Source organism: Cupressus sempervirens, chromosome 1 (genome assembly GCF_028749045.1).
Source record: "Cupressus sempervirens isolate cs-2001-9-10 chromosome 1, ASM2874904v1, whole genome shotgun sequence".
Lineage (NCBI taxonomy): Eukaryota > Viridiplantae > Streptophyta > Pinopsida > Cupressales > Cupressaceae > Cupressus > Cupressus sempervirens.
Window position 1 is genome coordinate 348,908,641 of NC_143118.1, and position 23,423 is coordinate 348,932,063.

At 35.7% G+C, this 23,423-nt stretch overlaps 1 pseudogene; it reads right to left on the minus strand.

Moving 5' to 3' along the window:
* Positions 1-899: 899 nt before the first annotated feature.
* On the minus strand, positions 900-2,002 carry LOC149577664 (scarecrow-like protein 1; annotated as a pseudogene).
* Between the last annotated feature and the right edge of the window lie 21,421 nt (positions 2,003-23,423).

The window sequence follows — 23,423 nt, forward strand, 5'->3', positions numbered from 1 at the left end:
AAATAAAAATAGGTTCAAGGGTTCATTCGGGAAAGAACCTAAAAGAAAACCCAAACTCGTCACCCAATACAAAAATACCTAAAGATTCCATACAAAATGTCAAGGTGGTCATGGTCTCAGAAGACTACACAACAATGTATTAAAATCTCCATAACAGATAAGATCTTTCTCAAAAAATTGCACACCATACTAGTCACCTCGTCATTTTAAGCATTTTCTTCACCTTTCCAACTAAATTTTTTTGATTTACCAATAAGCTGAGGAATCATTTGATGCTGTTGTTGCTGTAGTGATGAAAGAAATGTTGCATCTGCTGAAACATTTGTTGACTTAATGAAGCAATTGATGGATGTGGAGCAAGAGGAGGATGAGGCCCTCTTGGTTGCACACCTTGAGGTGCTGAACCCAACACCATCTACTGTACAATAGATATTCATCTATTGTACTTCTACTGTAGAGGATATGGCCCATCGGATGCCATGTAAGATTCCATACAACACATTCTTGTGCATAATGTATCTCGACTTGAGGAAGTTCATGCCCAACAAGCCAGTGTATAAAGGATCCATCCAAGGTTCTACTCACAAAAAAAATCCTCATGGAATGGAAGCCACACCACCATAAAGAGGACTGTATGCTTGTGACCATGTAGATTGCTTAGATCCTGTCATTGATTGCCCCAATTAAATGGTACTTTCTAGTCTTGACTGTTTAGAAACTTATATCTCCATCACTAACTTTCAGAAGCATCAACATCATGATAAATATTTATTATATGTAAATGCCTTCCCTAATACTTTCTCTGATTGCACAACAAAGCAAAGACAATGTTTTCTTGATGCCAGGTTCAATGCTCCCATCAAAAGATTGGTATTGTTGTGCACATTTTTTTGATATAAATTAATTGTCAACGTCAATGCCAAAGACATATGCAACCTCCACAATGTTGTCTATAAATCATAATAAGAATATTTTGTACAAGAACAATAATAAGTTACTAGTTTCTCAATGCCAAGCAGATGCTGCAATGAGAGTTCTGCCTAGCCATCCAAAAGATAGAGCTCCCCCTTCTTCCTTAAGCTTGTAGCTACTGCAGTATGATTGTAGCTGTGACTTGACTGTGTCGTTCACAGAGGCATTAAGTGGATACCCATTGAAACTTGCCATCATCAATCTAGCCCTCCATTTTCCAGCTAACTCATACCTCTCAATTCTGTCTGCTCCTTCACAAGAAACTATGTTGACAATATCTCGGGTGAGGCAATGCTTTTCAACATTCATCTGGTCTCTCTTGTTCCACTACAATGACCACTTTAGGATTGAGAGACTTTACCATCCTTAAAAGTCGATCATGGGGATTCCTTGTTGATACACTCTCATCAGGCATGTGATGCAACTGGAATGCAAAGTTGACTGCCAGAGCCTCTTCTGGTCTGATGTCAAGCCTTTGAAGTTCAAACTCTCCAATTTTCTCTGGAATGTCAACAAATTGAAAAGGAATTCGATATGATAATGCAAGTTGTTCAAGCCACTTAACTATATTATTCAATCCCCCAATAGGGCATTTAACAGTCTCAGGATCATCTACCCCTGTTATGCGTACATGCGGAGGACCACCGGGCCTTTTTGCAAAAATCTCTAAGAGTTTCATGTATTGACTGCCCTGCCCAATATCAAAATCTATAATATGTACTTTCTGCTCCTCCCTGAAGGCTTCAAAAATCGCTCCATTGGCTGTCATGAACCCAAATTTGAAACACGGATAAATTTCAAATAATATCTGCATTGCAAATAAGTTGTCAGTATCTAGTGGTTCTTTACATTTCAAAGCATGACATAACCCTTCTCTTGAAGATGCTATGCGTGCACCAAGACCCTCAACCATGTAGGCTGCAATTCTTTGTGTTGGGTCTCCTTGAATAGAAACCATTTCTCTTAGTCTTGCAATTATATTATTTGCTAAGTCTAGTTTACAATCAGAGATTGCTGAAGCACAAATCATGCCAAAAGTATCATTTATACTAAAAAGAATCAGTCTACTGCAATATGATTGTCAACCCCATCCTCGAAAATAGCCTCATATTCTGGAGCATCTCCAGCTGGTTCAAAAACACTACCAACATCTTCATCTACTGGCATACCAAATGATTGTGTCAAGAACTCTGTGCCATAATCTACTTCCTATTAAAAATGACGACTGCCCCTGTTACCCTAGAGAGTGCCAAATGAAAAATCATGATAAACTTGATTCCTTGTAAATGATATCCAATAAATTTGGGTATAGCTCTGCTAATGTACTTGGATCCCAACAGTCTAGTTCTTTACCATCACATCCTAAATTTGAGAGGTAGTTAGCCAATTGGTTACCTTCACGGTAAGTATGATTGAGGATGCAATTTTCAAAAGCATCGATTAGGTGCCAAGCCTATTTTAGCTTGTAAGCCAGACTTCTATATTGAATTTGTCTCTTAATATAGGCATGAATAATAATAAGAGAGTCCCCTTCCACTTGGAGACGAGATATCTTCATAGATAATGCTGAAACAAGGCCAAGGAGCAAAGCTGAAACCTCAACATTAGTACTAGTGCCCCATGGAATATGTGAAGATTTTATATAAAGAGGTATGCCCAAATGATTACGTAAACACACACCTATACCAGACATCTTTGGATTGCCACGAGATGCACCATCAAAATTTAGCTTAATAACACCTTCTTTTGGAGGATGCCATATCACATTCAATCTATCTTTCTTCAATGAATTTGTGAGGCTTAAAAGATTTGGGATAGATATAAACTTCCAATATTTGAGAATTTGATTATCCCAATTGGAGAAAACAATTAGCAACAACTTCTTCCTAATATTAGTTATAACCAATTCAGAAACTAATTTTTCAATTATGTCAGTAACAACACTAATTGTAGACTGCTCTTGCCTGAAGATACACTTGTTCCTTTCCCACCACAAAGCCCAAACAACCAAGGATGGGGAACATTTCCAGATGGGTGCTAAAAGAGATTTTGTATGTAACAATAGCCAGGCTTCAAATAAATCCCACAAGGAGTTTGGCAGCAACATTGAAAAGCTAAGTTTGCCAAGAAGAAATAACCAACAATCTTGGGCAAAAGCACACTGAAGAAAAACATGATCAACATTTTCAAAAAACTGCCCACATAGAAGGCATTTAAATCGTTGGCCAATATTGAATCTTTCTAACCTATCACTTGTTAATGGCCTTTTTTGAAGTGCTAGCCAAGAGAAGCAACCTGCTTTAGGCAATGTACAATCATTCCAACAAAAAAAAATGCCCTTTTCTTAATCAAATTATTCTCTAAACTGCTAAGAGCCAAATATCCATCTTTGATTGAATAGCATCCATTAATAGCAGGGGCCCAAAAAATATTGTCTTCTTGTTCAAGAAAGAACACATCCCTATCACTAACAACTTGATTGAATAAAACATCAATATGATCTGGTATAGGCAAATTAGAAGGATCTTTCCAATTGACCTTGTTAGAGAGAGGATCCACTTCAGACACATAATCTAGAACTCTATCTCCCCAGTTGTCTTTAAATATCTGAATGAAAATTGAAAACTCTTGTCTGGAAACCAGAGGAGGAAGGCCATTCCATGAATCCTCCCAAAATAATGCTCGAACTCCATTATTAATTTCCCAAGAAACATAGTCAAGTATCACATGTCTAGATGCAGTCATAAACTTCCATATTTCAGAGCCATGAGGTAAGTTTGAAGCAGTTAAGATTCGAAGAGGATCTAAGGAGTCAAGATATTTAGATTGCATAATTTGACACTATAAACTATTTGGTTTGTGGATCATTTGCCAAATCAGCTTTCCACCATAAGCTTGATTTCTAATTGCCAAGTTATGGAGACCCACTCCACCACAATTTTTGTCATGCATCATATCCTCCAATGAAATTAACGGGATTTTTCTATGTCCAGACATATTTCCATACCACAAGAATTTAGTAATTATTTGTCTGATCTGTTTAAACATTGAAGAGGGAGCCTGCAACACAGAGATGGAACAGTTTGGTATAGCTAAGAGGATAGATCTAACGAGTAAAATTTTACCCGAAAGGGAAAGCCATCTAACTTTCCATGCTGAAACCCTACTTTTGATTCTATCAATGATTGATTTCCAGTATACAACCTTGTTAGGTCCCATAGAAAAGGGGAGTCCTAAATATGTTGACGATAACAATTGTTGCTGGAAGCCCAAAATGTTAGCAATCTTGTCTGAAAGAAATTCAGTGGTGAAGAAGATGTAAACTATTGATTTAGGAATACTGATTTGCTGACCTGAAATGATAGTATAATGATCAAGGACTTTCTTAATTGATCTGGCTTCCTGAAGAGAAGCAAACCCAAATAATAGGGTATCATCTGCAAATAAAGAGTGTGTGATGGATATTGTAGATCTAGGCAATTGAATTCCTTTCCAACATCCATTCAAGTGTCTAGAAGTAATCAATCTGCTGAAGGCCTCTAACATAATAATAAATAATGAGGGAGATAGTTGGTCACCCTGCCTTACACCTTGGGAAGAGGGAAAAAAACTCGAAGGAACCCCATTGATCATGACTGAAAAAATTGCTCCAGAAATGCAAGACTTAACCCATTTACACCACTTAGGAGAGAAACCAAACTTGAGAAGTACCTTAAAAAAGAAATTCCAATCGACCTTGTCATATGCTTTAACCATATCCAATTTGATAACGAATGATGGAAGCTGGTGAGAGTTAATAGAATGCAATTTTTCATGTGCAACAAGAGCTCCTTCCATGGTCTCAATCCTAGGGACAAAACCACCTTGCTGAGGAGAGATAATTTTTGTGAGAAACTTCTATCATCTTAAATATAGAGCCTTGGTGAATATCTTATATATGGTGTTGCATAAGGAAATTGGTCTGCAATCTGCAAAAGTCCTTGGAGATAAAGATTTAAGAATCAAGGCTATATTGGTGCAATTGAAATTCTTAAGCATGAAGCTATGCTTTCTTGATTCCTCCATTGTGAGGAGAAGATCAAAAGCAATAAAATCCCAACATTTCTGAAAAAATCCAGCTGTAAAACCATATGGATCAGGAGCTTTATCTAAAGACATAGAAAACACCACATCCTTAATCTCACCCAGAGTAAAAGGTCTAATCAAAAAAGCATTATCTTGTGAGGTAATCAAGGAAGGGATTGCAGAGAGCATCTCCTCAGTGAGAACATGGGATGACTGATCATTTGGAGTTGGGGCTAGTAGATTTTTGAAAAATTTAACACCCTCATTCTAGATGCTTGATGCATTTGACAAAATATCATTAGAATCTAAGCTTCCAATTTGAAAAATAGTGTTTGAAGCTCTCCTTTGTTTGAATGACATGTGGAAAAACTTAGTATTTTTATCTCCCTCTTGAAGCCATGATTCCTGAGATTTCTACCTCCAATAAGCTTCTTCTCTGCCACAAAGCTCCTCCCATTCAACCTGTAATACTTTTTGTTTAACATATAGATCCAAAGTCAAACCATTAAGGATAATGTGAGAATGAACATCCTCTAAATTCTTAACCACTTGTCCCTTTTCAGAAAAAATATTTTTGAACACATGCTTATTCCATAAAATAATCTAAGATTTCAAGAATTGAAGTTTTTTATAGAATTGAAACATCCAATTACCCTCCACATATGGAGTAGAAATCCACCATTGTTTCAATAATGGGAGGAAGTGTGGATGTATAAACAACATATGCTGAAAAGTAAATGCAGATTTATGTGGTATAACTGAAGAAGGGACAGAAATATTAAGCACCACTGGGTAATGATCAAAATGAAAGGGAAGAACTTCAACAGAGGCTAAAGATTGTAATAATTTCCAAATTTGGGAGACAAGGAATCTGTCTAGCCTCTCAGTAATTTGTAAAAAACCTTGTCTACGGTTTGTCCATGTAAATTTACCTTGTGGACGAATAATGTCAATCAACTGGTTGTCAGATATGAAATTCTAGAAATCTACAATAGCTCTAGGTGGTGGACATATTCCTCCTTTCTTTTCCTCATGACTGGCAACGACATTAAAATCACCTGCTACTATGAAATTCTCCTCAACATGTTCTTGTATAATCTGAGACACATGTTCCCATAACACTCTTTTTTCTTGTGTAGAAGAGGGACCATAAATATTAGCAATCTGAAAGGATAGATCAAAATGTTTGAAATGCAACAGTTGCCAATTATTTCCATGTTTAATAGAGTGATCAGATATTGTTTTTGGGTTCCAAAGTGTTGTGAGCCCTCTTGATGCTCCTGTACTTAGAGAATGAGCTGAATTCCAAGATGACCAATTGCTAACTGTCTTATTATATGTATCAGCTAATAGCTTTTTTTTCTTGTAAAAGAATAATATTTGTAGACAAAGAATCAAGTTGTTTTTTGACTCGATGTCGTTTGTCAGAGGCATTGATGCCTCTGACATTCCAAGTAAGAATCTTCATTGAGGTCAAGGAGAACACATTATTCTCCTCAAGCTTCTTTTGTGTGAAATAAAAGTATCGTCAAGAGTTGATTGTAAACCAGCCTCAATTTCTTCTCTTGTCTTAGAAGACTTAGGTTTTCTTCCTCTTTTCTTGGGTGTTTTCTTAACTTCAGACTCTGCCATAGGACTTTGAGCAATAGAAAGGGTTTTAGAATAGTCAAAAACCATCTTGTCATTATTGCAGTCACCATTATGAGATGTCTGTTCTTCTTGATCAGGGATAAAGTGTGAATCTTGCTTCATATTCACTAGAATAGTTGGGTTCTTTGAATGAATAATCGGCTGAGGCCAACCAATTACAGAGGCAATAATTGGTTCAGCCGTAAATGCTAAATTATCCCAGAGAACTGGATCAGTTGTATTTTTCAGATCAAAATCATGCACAGCCTTTGGAATCTCCACCAATTGAGGGGATGTAGTCAAATAAAAAATGAAAGAATCTGAAAGTAAAGCCGAGAGATCCCTATCAGTAGTTGAATTCTGTGCAATATTGTCCATAGTTTGATTATATGTTTCCCTTGCAATTAAAAATCTTTACTTTTATATCAACATTTCTACCTCAAGACAAACACTACAAAACTAAAAGTTAAGTTTAACTTTAATTCAAAGCTCATCAATGCTAAAACTTTGTCCAAGTCTAAAGTTGAGATTATTATTTAGATGAGATTGTTGTTGTTTAGACATTGTCAAGTTTTAAAATAATGAAATCTATGACTTTATATATTTAAATTAAATTGCATCTTGTTATATTATGTTTCATTTAATAATTTGTTAGCTAATACGTACAAGGTTTTTCAATTAGATTAATCAAGAAAAGAAGAGACTTGATCTTTTTGTCAAAAATGTATACAAAATTGATAAAAGATAATAAGGAGTAATTTTGATATAATATAAATTAGATTCCATTTAAATTGTCTATTAGAAAAAAATAATGGTTAATAGTTATGAGCAATTTTTTTTGTAAAAATAATACAATATGGAGGACATTGATTTCAACCCATGATATTTGAGATAAATCATCTTTTTCATTTCAAGAAATAAAAAAGATAAATTCTAAATTTATAAAACTAATAGTTATATTGCAAATAAAAAAACAAAGTGATATCATTGGCAGAAAGTAATTTGATAATTCATGCAATAATATTGTCTACGACAAGTACACTAATTCTTTATTTCAACCAATTATCTATAAATATATTCTAAAAGCTTTTCTCAAAAGGATCAATTTATACATTATTACATGATTCTACCAATTCTATCTAAATTGATAAGAATTGCATTAATTTTAAATTTTAAATGTTGTATAAACTCATTATTTATTTGTTCCATAATATTATGTTTTTTATAAGTATTTTTTGAATATATTATATATTTAGCAATATCTTTTAAAAAATTTATCTTCTAAAGAATATTATTAGTATTAAATTTTTTATGCACACATTTTTAAATTATATTTTAATATGTTTGATATTATTATTTTTATTATATTAAATATTATAATATATTTATATTAATTAATTATAATAATACTTGATTAATTGACAAATATTAGCTATTACACAACACTTGTTTATCTTGACAATAATTCAAATTATAGTATAATTTGGCAAAAAGTCTTGTTGGCATCGATCCAGGAAAATCTCAATACAAGACAATGAATGTCTATTTTGAAAATAATTTTATCTTGATTACTTTAATCAAATTATACCATGTCCTATCCTTTATTGGTTCTATTACAATAGGTGAATTATGCAAATATATGTATAATGTCCTAGCCCACCTTTGTTCGAATAATTGTTTCAATTAATATTTGTTCTGGTGTTTGATAGTACTTTGATGCTATCTCAATTCTCAAATTAATTTTTTCAAAGGAATACATTTTCATTCTCTATTTTCATCTTAATGTTAGGATTAATGTTTTCTTACATGCAATATTATATTCAATTTTTTTTCCAAAAACCCTCTAAAGGTTGTAATTATTGCTTCATAACTCAAATTTAAATTATTTTTTATTTAATTACATGCATATTAAATTAATGAAAATAGATTTGGAGATGTTTGAGAGAAAACATTTTGCATACAATACCTAGAAAAAACATAAACATGAAGAGTGGACATGGATATTAGTGTAATGTAAATAAGATTTACATTTTTAAGAGTGGAACATATTCTCATAGCTAGTGGTATCTTTGTCAAGAATTTCTAGTCTAGAAAATGGTAAATGTTAGAATTATAGGGTAAGTTATTATCATTAATTGATTTCTATCTTGGTTATATGTTTGAATACTTAATAGGGTATGAATGTCTTTTACGTGTGGACCATAGTGTCGGTGATGGTGACTTTACTTTAATAAAATAACTTGTAGTTTTCTATTTATTTTTATTTTTATATTTTAAATCTAAATCCTATATATTTTTATTGCAAAAAGGTGCATATAAGTTGCACCTTAGATGGCGCCCTAGGCATTTCCCTATATGACAAGGAGAACCCCAGAGAAAAGATCAATGACTGGCATTCTAGCATAGACATGGATGACCATGTAATTCATCCCACCTGTAGATCATCATTCTTTCAAATTTTTTTTGTACCATCCTCCTTTTACTTGTACACAATCAATCAATTCCACCACTGCTTCTACAGTGTAGCAAGCATCCACAAGTGGCAGACTAGAGGTGCACTAACCAAGTTGCTGTTGCAAATTGTTTTGGTATGTCCAAAGTGGAAGCTTGGAAACTTTTATTGATGAATTTAGAAAAAAAAAGGGACTCCCATTCATTAATATAATGGCGTTTTATTGAAAAAAGGTTGCCCACGAATTATGGTGAAATGCACTCTGTTAAGGCTTCGCATTTCGTAAGAATTTTTCTCTAAATTGATTTTTGGTTCTGCACCTGTCATACCACATTTACTGTAGGACTTTTAGGGGTTTTTATTATGGCTCCAACCAAATTTGAACCTCCATAGAAAAAAAACCCATACAAGTTTGTTCCAAAGGTATTCCAAGAGGTAAGTCCCCTGATATTTTTCTCAACATTTAGGATTTTGATAATGCCCATGAATGGTCAGAGAAGCATACCCTGATAGGATATTTTCTAGGTAGAACTCCTCTTGAAAGCATGCTTAAAGAATGGGTGACCAAGACTTGGAACCCCCATAGACTCTGCCTAGATGGCATTCAAAGCCTCACTAAGTGCTTTTTCTTATTTTGGTTTACTAACCCTTCCCAGAATGACATAGTTTTTAACCATAGGCCTTGGACGGTTAGGTCATCATTGTTGGTTTTTTAGCATTAGTCCCATGACTTCTCTATCTCAGATGACAATAAGTTGAAGGTTCCCATTTGAGTTGCATTTCTGGGTCTTCCTACGCCTTGCTAGTCATTTATCTAGGTCATTGCTCAAACCCTAGATACATTTATTTGTATGGAATCTAAGAAGTTCTTTTAACAGTTGTCCCCAAAGAAGGGTTTGTATTGAAGTTTATCTTTCTCAAAATCTAATAGAAATTGTTCATATTCATGTTGGGGCTCATACCTTCACCCAGAAGGTCCTTTATTTGAACCTACCAAACATGACCTGCTATAGGTGCCAATCGACTCAGCACAAGATCAAAGATTGTCCGTTGGTAGTGCCTTGTAAGCCATCTTCCAACAAGGACCTATAGGCCAAGCCTGTTAAAAATAGAAAGAAAGAGGAATGACAACTATTATTTGCAAGGGTAGAACATCCCTGCCATCAAAGCAACTAGTGTCTACCTTGGCTCAACCTTCACTAGAAGTTGTTTTAGTTACTACTACTGTTGCACCTATCACATTCATGGTGCTTTTTCCTATTCCAAATCCCATTTCATAGGGGGCTAGGGTACCTGTGGGTGTCTTTGGCCCCGCTTGGGTCCACACTCCACATGCGGCCTCCATGGTTGTGTTGAGCTGTCATTTTGCATGATGCTTAATGACAGGAATCCTTTCAAACTCCTCCCTTGAAAAATTGATTTGGAATCAACTCCAAGGTTCCTAATGATCTTGCGACCTACTGGAATCCTCTCAGTAGAAGATAAATGTGAGTGTTCATGAGGAGGTCTTTGCTAGTTCTAAACAATTCAAATAAGATTTTGAATCTGCTTGCTATCTCAAAAGAATGACCACACAAAAAGAAATATATTTTTGTATCTTTCTATTTTTTAATGAATGCAATCTTACAATGCAACTATATGAATTCCTAATTTAACCAAGAGTTAGCAAAGAAAATAACAAAGATAGGGTAACAATAAGTTTAAGCAAATAGCTTGGAAAGTAAATTCCTAATGGACATAAGCTATAGAAACAACATGTTTGTGAATTAAGCCTCTAAAAAGATCAACAGGTAACCAATGAAAATAGGAGCAACACTTCCTTAATTCCATTGATGCAATCATCGACGGGAATTCAATAACCATAAGATGTTTCACTTTTCATCAAATTGCAATGCCACAGAAAGTGCGCTCATGCGAGACAAAAAGTTATGTAGGAACAAAAGGGGTGATCTCTTCTCGAACTAAGTACGTCATTGAAATTTGTAAAGCCACATCAAACACTAGAATTAAAAGATCACTCAATCAAAATAATGAAATAAAACTATTGGCTCAGTTACATTCCACGAACATACATTCACAAAATATAACACACTTAGACAAGAATAACTACACTCCGAACGAGAGCACTAAAAGCATATATTATTGCATCAAAATAATAGCCTGGAATACATATTAAATTCTTGAATTTATAAGATATCTTCTCCTCAATTTGTGTTGAAAGTGAGAGATCTCTTTATGCAAACATATGCTTCTAAACTAATAAAGGAAATCTATTTATGTAAAAACTAACTCTCTAACTAGTGCTAGGTAGGACTCCATCCATATTTATATCATTAAATGGATGCATGAACCTTTATATGTCTTAAAACAAAGAAAGCACAAGACACTAAGAAGAAAGCCATTAGATGATGTAGGAGTCTCTGGAGATGCCAAAAATAGAAGCTCCATCTTCACTAGGTGTTTCTATAGTTAAACTGCAATCAGAATTTGTTTCTGATGCATGGAAAGCTCTAAATTTGGGACTAGTAGTTAACTATCGGCACACCTTTTACTTCTTCAAAATTTTTTTGGCACACCTCGAAAGAAGTGCACCTAGCACACCTGGCACACTTGTGCACCTCGGAAGCAGGTGCAAAAAATGCAAAATTTTGCCAAGTGTCAAAACTAAAATTCTAGCTTCTAGGTTTTGTTCTCCTTTATACCATAGCTATGTCTGGGTATTTTCTCTTGAATTTCTTGATAATCTCAATGACTTGGGTTGCATCTGGAAAATCTAAAGCTTCATATTTGTCTTTCACTTTTTTCCTATAGTTGCCCACCTCGATGCTAGTCTCTACAAAATCTCCCAATTTTACATCCAAATCTAATAATGCCTCCTCGGTCCTAAATGCCTATCTAATATCATTATCAATGGAAGCTTCTTCAAAAATATTTCAAAAATGTTCAACAACTACTTCTACAATCATCAATTTATCCCTTAATCATCTTCAAAATGGTCTAAACATGCATCACTATAATGTTTCTCTGCCTCCAAAATTTGCTCTTGGGTTTGATCCTTGAGCTTATGAATATCTGCATGTAATATTTCCATTACTTTATTGCCATCCACAATCTTCTCTATCCAATCATCAATCTTATCTAACTCATCCACCGTATATACATCCATTAACATCCTATACCTCTGACCCTTGATAGACTATAATTCTTGCAGGTCTTTACCCTAGGTATGCACTTCATCCATTAAACCAAAATCCTAGTTCAATATAGAAACCAACTTATCTGCATTATTTTGCATATGTAGAGGAGTTTGATATTTCCTTGAATAATCTGCACACCTTTCTCCTCAAAAATTTCTATCCATTGCTGACAAGCTTTAAAAAATGGATCAAGTTGCACATTCTCCTTATCCCTCTTCCTTAGTGGAATATTGTTGCCTTTTGTTTCTAATCACCTCTTTCCTCAACCATCTTAGAGTATGTTCCATTGAAGATTTATCTTTTGAAGGAGTTAGTTCTACTAGGCCTTTTCCCTTATCACTCCTCTCTGGAGTCTTCTCCTTTTGTGAGAGATCCACATCATGAGTCTCTATATCTATTGAGTCCATAGTTCTCACCTCTGTGTCTTGGGAAGTCTGCTGAGGTTGCTCACATATTTTTCCTTCCTCTAACACTTCATTAATGGGTATTTGTTGTGGCCCCTCTTCTTGTTCCACTTGGACTTGTTCTTCGTTACTCAAAGGGAGAGGAGTAGCTAAACCTTCATCCACACAAAATGACTCTAGACTTGGTGATGGTGGAGCTATTTTGGGTCCTTGTGGATGAAGTGGTAATTGACTCCAATCCTCTTGTGGAGGTTTATTCGTTGGAGTATCGCTTATCTTATCTCCCACCAACTCAGTAAAAATTGACATAAAATCAAAATCTTACATCTGAAATACATCAGCCCCTTCATCCTCCTTCTCATTGATCCATTGCTATAACTCATCCTCCAAAGTGGTAGTCTGAATAGGCTAAGTGGGAATGGATGGTGGTGTAATGGTGTAGCTTCTTCTCTGTTCTAACTTTGTTTCCCTAGCAAGATGAGTCCTTTGACTTAAGGGAAGGTTATCTTCTTCATCTTCATCATCCTCTTCTTCTTCTTCTGGAATAACTTTAGGAACTAATGGAATAGGGATAACCTTTCTAATCACTTTTTATCTCCTCTTGACTGGAGTTTTTATCTTTCTTCTCTTGGGAGCAGATGGGGATGCTTGTACCTCTTGTTTAGGTGGAGATAATTCTTTTACTTCTACTTTAGTTCCTTGCCCTAGTTTTTGTGGTGGCATTTAAGGATTATCCTGAGCTTGTCTGACTTCTACATTCTATGCTCCTTATGGATTCTCTGCCCCTTGTTGTGGTAGTGCTTGAGTTGTTCCCTCTTGCAACTCAACTTGTTGGGGCTAAGCCCTTTTCCTCTTGCATTTACCCTTCTCAACCCTATAATATCCAACTTCTTTATTGTGTTGTTGTACTATTTTTGGCCTCACTGGAGACTAAGCCGTGAAATTGGGCACTATCACTTTTACTCCACCTTTTTTTGGGTAGGCTGTAGCTTGGAAAACTATAGTTTGAGGAATTGGATCCAGCTTGAAAGGTCTCTTGATCCAATCCTTGGTCAATTGGATGACATTCCTCACCCTATGATTAATATTTGAATTTTCCTCTTTAAATTATTGATCTCCGCATTCATGATAGGTCAATCAAATATCTTATCTCTATTATACAAGGGATCTAGGACATCTTCAGTGTCTTGCTGAACTATCTTCAAAGGGACCTTTATCTTCAATGCAGTTCTTGCCAGATAGAGAGTCATCCTACAATAATCCCTTATTCAGATTTCATAGTCATCCATTGCATTCATCCAATGATACTCTATTACATCTTCATGTTAAAACTATTTCCCTATCAAGTACTAAACTCTGCCAATGTTATCAAAACAAGGACAAGGAGAGTTATATTTCTCCAAGGGATATTGATCCCACTCAGACTCAAAAGTTAGAATATCCTACTTTTGGATCACACTAAATGGTCCTATAGTAATGGGCCAGACCCAAGTTTTCTTGTGTTTCTTCCTTACTCTATCATATGTAGACAAGAATTTTCGTATAATTTCTAGCAATATGAGCCTATCATATGGATACCTAGGGAGCTCCTTTGGATTGACAGTTGTTTGTGCTACCCTCAAATAAGTGAATGTCTTAAATTGAATGTAGTAGGTGTCAATTTTTGTAATCTTTGTTGCTACCTCATTAGACATCCTTTTCACATAATCTCCTTTGATAAATTGAATGATTATGAAAATGACAACATCTTTCACTATTTTGTAGTCTTTTCTATGCTCTAAAAGCTTTTTCTTCACTAACTGGGGGCATACTATATAAGGCTATGCATTTGCATCTTGCATGCTGCCCCTTTTGAACAGTCCCAAATAGTCTATCGCTCTAGCAGCTAATAGGTACACCACATTAGATGTCATGTAGAACTTATGGTTGTTCTTGGCTACCACTAGTTGCTCATCCAAATTCTCAAAAAGAATCAAAACCCAATCAATTGGCATCTTTGCTGTTCTGATGGTCTCAAAGAAATGCATCATCCATATGTTCAAGTGTTCTAATGTTGATAACCCCATGACTCTACTCAAAAGTACTATAGAATATCCAATATCATCTTTCATATAGCCCCTTGTCATGTCCACTTTGCTTGTTTTGCCTCTAAGAGGAGTCTTTTTAATGAGATATGTGGATTGAATGGTTTTAGATGCTTCCTCTCCATGTTCTATGTACCATCTTTGTACCTCATGATATGTCAATCTGATATACTGATCTACTCTTGGAAGATGGAATACCTTTTCTATGTTCTTAGGTCTAAGATCTAGCATGATCTCTCTAGTTATACTCTTCATGACCCTTTCTTTGGAGACATAGTTTTTTGCTAGTGCCATGATCAACTCTGAGGACTGTACCAATACTGGGTGTGATGCTATGTTGACTAGCCCTAATTAGATAAGAGCATATATCATCAAAGACCTCTTGGTAGTTTCACAACACTAGGAAGGCATTTCAATCAATATGGCTGAGTTTAGTTTCCTAAATCTTCAAATATTCATCCTAAAAGTGTGACTTTTTGGGAACACCTTGAAACTTGAAAACTACTAGTTTTTTGACCATCTTTGCAGCTAGGGAGGACAAGAAGGAAGCCATTGAATTTGCACAAAGTCAAGATCCATTATTCTAGAGGTGAAGAAAAATCAATCTACATAAACCATAATAACAACCAAAATATAATCTAGAAACATCGACTCTCAAAAACTGTTAAAAAACATCAAAAAACTAATTTCTAACCTTGAAAGAGAAAAAAGAGCACACTTGGTGCACCTTAGAGGTGTGCTAGGTGTGCCTCCCTACACTTAGAACCTTAATATTGAGGGTGTGCACCTAGACCACCTTGTTGGGTGCACTAAGTGTGCACCCTCATTGTGCAAAATATAAGACAAGTGTAAAACAAAAGGGTGTGCACTTGGCACACCTCATGGGGTATGCTAAGTGTGCACCCTTTTGTCCTTAGCAAAATGTTTATCATTAGTGAAGGTGCGCACCTGAGAACCTTTATCTATGGTGAAATATTTTTTTGAGTTTTAAAGTCTTAAATTGTTTTGTTTATTAATAAAAGGTGCACATCTTGCACACCTTTACCTTTGTCTTTTAATATTTGTGTTATGTGTGTGTAGGTGAGTGCAAAGGCACACCTAGGGAGCTTTGTAGGTGCAGGGGATTGGATCTTGAAGCAGAAAGTAAAGGTGAGGAGAAGGGTGGGGGGGTCCTGGGCTTTATAGGCCTGGGACCTAGCGCACCTCTTAGAGGTGTGCAACTGCACACTTCCAAGAGAGAAGTGCTTTCCCTTCATGACTTAGCACACTAGCTCACCTGGTGAGGTGTGCTAGGTGCACTAGTATACATCTTTATATGCAAAAAATGACTTTCTCCTTCAAAAACAATTTTTGGGAATCTGGGTTTGAGGATAGAGACCCCAAATTAGGTAAAAACACTAGGCAAAACCCTAAAAAGACTCAAACCTAGGACTAGGGATCTAGAAAGCTAGAAAATAAAGTACAGGGTCCCAATTTCTAGGCAAAATGGGGCATGCATTGTGAAACCACAATAGGTTGTTTCTTAGTCCTTGTAGAGATCTCATAGCCCAGATGGCCATGAAGATGAGCTAAATGGTGGATCTAAGAAGTAGAGGCTCATCTTTGGCGATGAGTCCTCTCCTTTCACTACTAGTACTTTCTTGCACAATAGTTTCTCCTCTCTTGAGGATGAAGATGACATGCAAGAACTATTATCATGAACTTTCTTTCATGGAATATGCGAGGTCTCATAGACCTTCCTTGCAAGTATTATGTGCGAGACACTAGATGCTGACTTGGCATCTTGGATATTTTGTGCATCCAGGAAGTTAAAATTTTAGGGTTTTTTCTCAATATTGCTGTCCATATTATTTGGCTAGATAGTGCTATCAGTTCCTCTCACCATGAGGCTGGCCAATTTGGTGTAGTTACTCTTCTCTCACCTCTTTAAATTTATTTTGTTATTTCTCATAGTTTTGACCCCATGTACATGATTGTTTGCATTTTTTTGTCCTTCAATAATCATTCCTTCGGAATTGTTAATGTTTATGCTCCCAATGATACGATGGAAAGATCACAACTATGGCATTGGATGATGAATTTTCTACCACCTACAATTTGGGTTGTCTATGGGGACTTTAATATGGTTGAGTTGGTCTTTGAAAAAGATGATATTCTACATTTTTGATGGATAACTGGAGAAAGAGAAGCTTGGTACTATATGCATAATAAATTATTCATTTTTGATCCCAATGCCCATCACTTCCATTTTGATGGGATTTGGCATACTTAGGCTAATTTTAGAGTTGGTTCTAACATAATTTTTAAAAGGCTTAATCGTGTGATGATTATTGCACAATCTTTCTTTTCCTTTTATAAGGATTAGGAATTACCTGTCCTTCCTCTACAAGATGTGACCTTGTTAGACTACTACCCCATTCTTTTTACTATTACTTGGAAAACAACTCAAATGCGTCATTCTAAAAAATATTTTTTTCTCAACCTGTCACAGCTAACTCATGATCCCACTATTGTTCACATTTTGCGTATCTAGAATTTATAACCTCAACCCCACACTAAAGTTGGGTGGATTCATTGGTGGAATTATGATATCTCCTATATGACAAGATTTCTTTACATCTATGGAAGAAAACTTGCTCTGTACTACAAGTGTTCCTATAATGCTACCACCAGAGATCTTTGTGTGACTTTTGAGGCCCTATCCTTGAATCCATTCAGTTCAAATTTGCAACTCTGTCTTGCCAACCTTCACCACCAGAAGTGAGTTATTGAAAATTATGCAACCAAAGGTGCCTAGATCAAGGCACATGTCCATTGGCTCAAGGTTAGCGACCAATCCTCAAAGGAAATTTTCCATGCTCTCTAAGCTTGACACAATTTAACAGGGATCAAAAAGATCAAGGAATGTCAAAAAATCTTCTTAGAATGCTTTGGCATTATTCAACCTTTGTCTAACATTATGAAAAGGTATTTTACTCATAGGGTAATTCACATGCAAGGGACCAAGCTTTGAAGGAGTGCACTATTGTTGCTCATAACTGACTTGCAGTCAAGCAACATGCTATTGGTGAGCAGTTACTCACTATCAGGGACCTTAAGGAAGCCATCTTCTCTATGGAAGATGACAAGGACCCTAACTATGATGGTTTCCCTTGTAGATTTTACAAATCTTTGTGGGATTCTATTGGGCCTAACTTGCACAAGGTATGGAAAGAAGCATTCTATTCTAAATCCATAGGTAGTCTCATTAATAAAGGTAACATCAAATTCAACTTAAAGTTGGTGATCCTGAGGATATTAGCAATTGGAGGCCCATCATTTTGTTGAATGTTTCCTACAAGATTATTTCCAAAGCCCTGGCTCTCAAAATTCATCATTTTTTGCCCTTGATTGTTACACCCAAACAAACTGAATTATCAAATTCAGATATATTCTTGAAAACATTATTTTCTTTTGGGAGGGTATGGAATGGGCCCGTCGATCCAAACTACAAGCCCTTTTTCTAAAGATAAACTTTGCCAAGGATTATGATCGTATAGAATGACCCTTCATTCTTTCTATTCTTTGAGCCTTAGGATTTGGTCCAATTTTTATGCAATCTAATGAGATTTTGTTCGGGGATGCTTCCACTTGCATCATGATAAATGATATATAGTATGAGGCCTTCAAGATTTCTAGATCCATCCGCTAGGGATTTCCTTTGACCCCACCTTTTATGTTCTTGTTGTTTAAGGATTTGGGTATCTTCTTGCCAATGCCATCTCCTCTAGCCATGTTAGAGGCATTTCGATACCTGAATCTCCTACTTAGTTGGTCAATGGGAACTTTTTTGATGAATCCCTCCTCACTCTCATTGAGGATGAGGAGAATGTCTTGAATTATCTTCATTTCCCTGACAAATTTTGTTTGGCTTTTGGATATGCCATTCAATGGAACAAAACTCTAAGTTATAGTCAATCTTTTCTCCCCTCTCTACCATGGATTTTGCACTACTAGTGTAAGTGGATCCAACGTGGTGATAATTTTCATTTTTTGGGGACCCATTTTTCCTTCCAAACCTCGATAGTTGACCTCTAGAATGTTATGCTTGCCAAGATTTCTAAAAAAATTTGGACTACTAGCTCACTAAACCTCTTTCATTACCTGGTAAATTCTATAGTTTTTCTAAGATTTTGGGTACCACCCATGTGTACTACTTCTGCTAGGCTCCTTCCAAGGCCTCTTATCATAATCTTGAAAATATTCTAAGAGATTTTCTCTCGGCCTCAAATTTTGAGCATTATGGCTTTGACAGATTTTCCTGGAAGTTTTGTTTCGTACCCAAGGAGTCTAGAGGTCTCAACCTCATTTCCACTCAGAAATAGGGTATAGCCTTCTGTGCTAAATGGATCATCCATGCCTTTTCTAGAGATGAGACCTAGAATTGTTTTCTCAAGCATTGCATCTCCTTTGGATTTCCTGTCAATAGACCAACACAGAAAGGGATTAGCTTTCAAACCCTTCTCATCAATCTAGTACTAGTGCAAATACATGACTCTTTTGTTATCAAAAGCATCTAGAGAGATTGGGAGGCTATCAAGCCTTGGATCCATTGGGAAGGAAATGGATTTAGAGATGATCTCTCCATGAATCATTATAATATTTGGTAGTCACCCTTGTTTTCCATTCAATGGGTGCCTTTGGCCAAAATTCATTGTGCTAGTGCCTTGATCTTTTTCAAACATGGCATCAAGACTCCAAAAGATCTCTTTTCTAGAGTTACTTTGAGTATTAATATTTGGGAGGATATGCACGTTTAGTTTCATTTGACTCATCCAGATCATTAGACATTTTATTTACTACTCTCTACTATCCCTCTTCATATGCTTTAGAAGCTTGATATCAAGCCTGTCAAGCCTTGGTAGACAAATTAGAAGTGGTATCCATGTACTCGTCTTGTTAATTACAAGCCCAAGATGGCATACCTTTGGTTGGTGCCTCATTTTCCCATGGTCGAGAGTCTCAACTATTGCTAGCACCTCCAGTCTTTGCAATAAAATTGGAGATATAGGTTTGATACTATTTGGAATGTCACCACTGAGCCAAATATTGCACACTTTTCTTGGTGTGTCCTCTTCTAGGGCTTTCCCTTGGGCCCTCGTCTCAAGAACTTGGGTGTTCCTAACCCTTGTTGTCCCTTTTTTGGGAAACTAGAGTCTTTTTTGCATATTTTTTGGTTTTTTCAAAGAGCTCAACAATATTGGCTCTAGATTCTTGACTTTTTAAAGCCTTTTTTAAAGCCTTTTAGGTTGGAGCCTTTTTATTGGCATATGGTTCTTTTGGGTGATTCTCCTAGAATTCCTTTCAAGTTTTCTTTGATTTGGCATGCTTTCAAGATGGATATTCTTTTCACTCTTTGCAAGGAAATAAATGCAGTCTTATTCACTCGCAAATTTCTTGATATAAATATTTCTATGTACAATAAAGCTTGCATATGTAATAATGTAATGATGTAGATTCAAGTACACGTAGACAAGGTGGTCCACCTGTAGGAGCTTCTTAGTCACTAGGGCAATGTGCCTTGTTTGATCACCTAGGTTGTACTTGATTCTGCTTTGGCCAGTCAAATGCTACCTTGTGGCTACTATCAAGGCTGCAACTCTTCAACTTGTCTCTCAAAAATACCTCACTCCCAGGCCCCTCGTTGCTCTCCTAGTGATGGTTGGGATGTCCGATGCCACCGGTTTTCCTCTCTGTGGCAAGGTTTTGGTTGGTCCCTGGTTGCTCCTCTTGCTTCTCATGCTACCTCTAGTTGGCCTGTTTTTGGATTTGACCCTAAGTGGTCATTCCCCTACTTGAATTTGGTGATTTAATCACCAAGGCCAAAGGGAGAGGAAAAAGAAAAAGATGCTATTGCTACTGACGAGTGGGATATTCTCGAGCCATCCTCCAACCCTGGTGATGCTTAGGGTTTTCATGATCATCCTCCAACACTAATTTAGTAGCTTGAGGGCATTTTATATGTTCTTTTTGATGAATAGCTATATGCTTTTCAACTTTGCTAAGTGAACTCTTGTGGGGTGATCTCATATTCCTTGACCTTTTTTTTGTAAACATGTAAATTTAATATTTAATTAAAAGGAAAATGGACTATCCATACAAAAATAAAATGTTTTTAAAAATTCTATTTCACAACCTAGAAGCATAGGTTTTTCCTGTGATTGGTTTTTTGACTAGCTATATATAAGTTGCAAGGTATGCAACCCTTTTTCCAAGACTAGATTAATTGCTTTTTTCCTATTGTGTTTGTACTTCATCATATGTTTGAGCTTGCATATTTACCTTCCATGGCCCTTACAATGCTTATTCTAAGCATTATCATGTTACTAATATTTGAGGCCATGTCTTCTACAAATACTAAGCTAGTGATCTCCATAATATTGTTCACATAAACCCACTACAAAAAAGTTGTAAACAACAGATACTTATTCTTGGCAAAATCGTTGAATTGATTTTTCTTTATACTATGCCTAGTCTGAGACATTTTATCTTTGATTGAATAATTGACACTAATTTTTTTATTATGGATGTACAAGGTTCAAAACCATGGAGGTTCACCAAAAAGAAGGGGAACTCTAGATCAAAGGACAAAAATACAGAGAAAAATAGAAGATATGGAGCAGAGCCAGGGAGATCCTTAAGCTTTGCATGGTGAAATGACATTCAAAAGTAAAAGCAAGAAATTTTTTTTTGCTGAAAGTAGGAGGAATTCCATATGTGCTAGGATTGAAGTGATATGTTGTTGTTCACAAATATGTATTGATAAAAAATTTGTGTTTCATTCTTTCAAAATGTAATCCATTTGCACTCTTAGAACTCACAAAGATCAACATTGCAATAAAAGAAATAAGTCTTGCCACATCATACTCAAATGGTTTCAATATTGCTCCTTGTCTTATTTGAATGTTCAAAGAGGTTGATTGCGGTTTAAAAATACATGTCGTGCCATATATTCTATTAGAGGAAGAAACCCAGTTTCACCCATGTTTGTATTGCCGCCATTTCAAAAAAGCCCAATTACCGCTCATAAGAAGCCCCAAAAAATGATAGCATATGTACTAATAGCTGATTACACATGTACTAATAGTTGATAATTTTTTATCTTTATTGGTTTTTGATTTGTCAATTTGTGCAAAAAGTACTATTTTGTTGGTGAGCAACTATTGGGGGGTGAACATAACGGGTTTTGCGTGAATGTTTTAAAATGAAACTTTTAGGCCACCTCACACTCTACGAGTTCTATATAGAGAGATTTGTAAATGTAGGAAAACCAAAAGGTTAGATTTGTGCTCTTCACTCACCTACAAAGTTTCATTAAAAAAATCAGCAAATTTTGACATACAGATTAGGAATTGTAGGTGCGTGAAGTTAGCCTAGGTAGCTACTGGGTCATTTTCCCTACCATAGCCTTGCTCAATAATTTTAAAAAGAGATTGGAAGGGGACACTAGAAAAGAGTTAGAAATCATATATCTATATATTATAAATAATAATATTTCTTTTAGTTCTTGGGTTTCTAAATTTCTTATTAAGTGATAGAAAAGGATAGACATATGTTGATATGAGATTGTTTTGAAGTGAAGAATTTGTAATGGAACAATCATTATTTTGTCAATGATGTCAAACATACTACTTGCTAGTGAGACAATTGATTTTTTGGTCTAAAAGCTATCATTTAGTTGATTGATGAAGAGGATTTGAGAAGAGGAGATAACAATAGTGTTGATCTTAGATTGGTTTTGACAATTCAGTTTCAACACACTCAAGCCATTTACTTAGTTCATGCCGAACTAGTAATACATGCCAAGCACAATATGTAAATAATAGACTACATTGAGTTGCAATGAGTGTCGAGTCACTCAAGTGCCTAGCAAGATAGACCATGCCAAGTGATTCAAGTACTAAGTAGATAGTTGATGCGGAGTAGTTCAAGTGCCAAGTCAGAAATAGAATTATAGTATGTGCCAAGCATCAATAACTTCAAGTGCCGAGTAACACATAATGGACATATTTGTTTGTAATTGTACAAACAACTATGTAAACCATTTCTAAGTTGACTTAAGGATAAATTATGATCTTTTAGAGATAAGGATGAATCTATATGAAGAATCCAATGTAATCACATGTAGCCAATCAAAAAATGGGAAGGTCTAAGTAGCAAAATGGATGAATCTCAATTGTAGATTCATATCTAACCCTAAGACACCAAAGTCTTTATAAGGAAGACAAAGCCCTAAAGTTTATTATCAAGAATTGAGAAGTAATCAAGTTACAGGAAGGTAGCAAGGGGTGAAGCAAACAAAAGAGTTTGCAGAACATTCAATGTGACTTAGTAGTGAGAGTGAATTACATAATTAGTTAGAGGAGAACAAAGGATAGAGAAGGATATCATTGACACATTTGATAAAAAAGGATCAAGAAGGATATTGTGCAGATTTGATCTATAACTAGGTAATCCAGTGTTAATTACAAGATCTATGCTAAGATATTCTAACAGGTGATTTCAGTTAAATCTCCTAGATGGAGTAGTCCTAACAGGCTGAGCCAAATCCTTTATAGGGTGACATTCCAAGTGGATGTTC